Below are 492 nucleotides of genomic sequence, written 5' to 3'. Positions count from 1 at the left end.
TTTTCATTTTGAGATGCAGTGTCCTATGAATGTATGTTTTAAAACGCCCTTTTGCTGTTGTGTATTATTTATCCCCAGAGAAATCCATCCCCAAACCTCCCCTCAATGAAACCATTCTGACGATTGATGATACTATAAATCAGTGTTTCTCAGCCTTGGTGCCTTGAAGATCTGTGGTCTTCAACTCTCAGAATTCCCCAGCCAGCATAGGTCCCAGGAATTCTGGGAGATGAAGTCCACCCATCTTCAAGGCAGCAAGGTTGAGAAACACTGCTAGAGATTATGTCTTCCTTGGACAGTGACCGTTGGAAAATTACTGTTGCAGTGTGATGTAAAGGTTTTAGCAAATACACACAAGGGAGAACCTCAGGCCCAAATTGGACTGCAGCTTATGATTATACAGCTAAGGGGTATCATTCAGATAGAAGAATTCCAGCCTGTCTCAAAAATTACAAGCTATTAGTGAAATCATGATTAACTTACTGAAGGCAT

The sequence above is a fragment of the Protobothrops mucrosquamatus genome, unplaced genomic scaffold (assembly GCF_001527695.2).
Source record: "Protobothrops mucrosquamatus isolate PMUCROS unplaced genomic scaffold, P.Mucros_1.0 scaffold4326, whole genome shotgun sequence".
Lineage (NCBI taxonomy): Eukaryota > Metazoa > Chordata > Lepidosauria > Squamata > Viperidae > Protobothrops > Protobothrops mucrosquamatus.
This window is presented reverse-complemented; position numbering follows the sequence as displayed.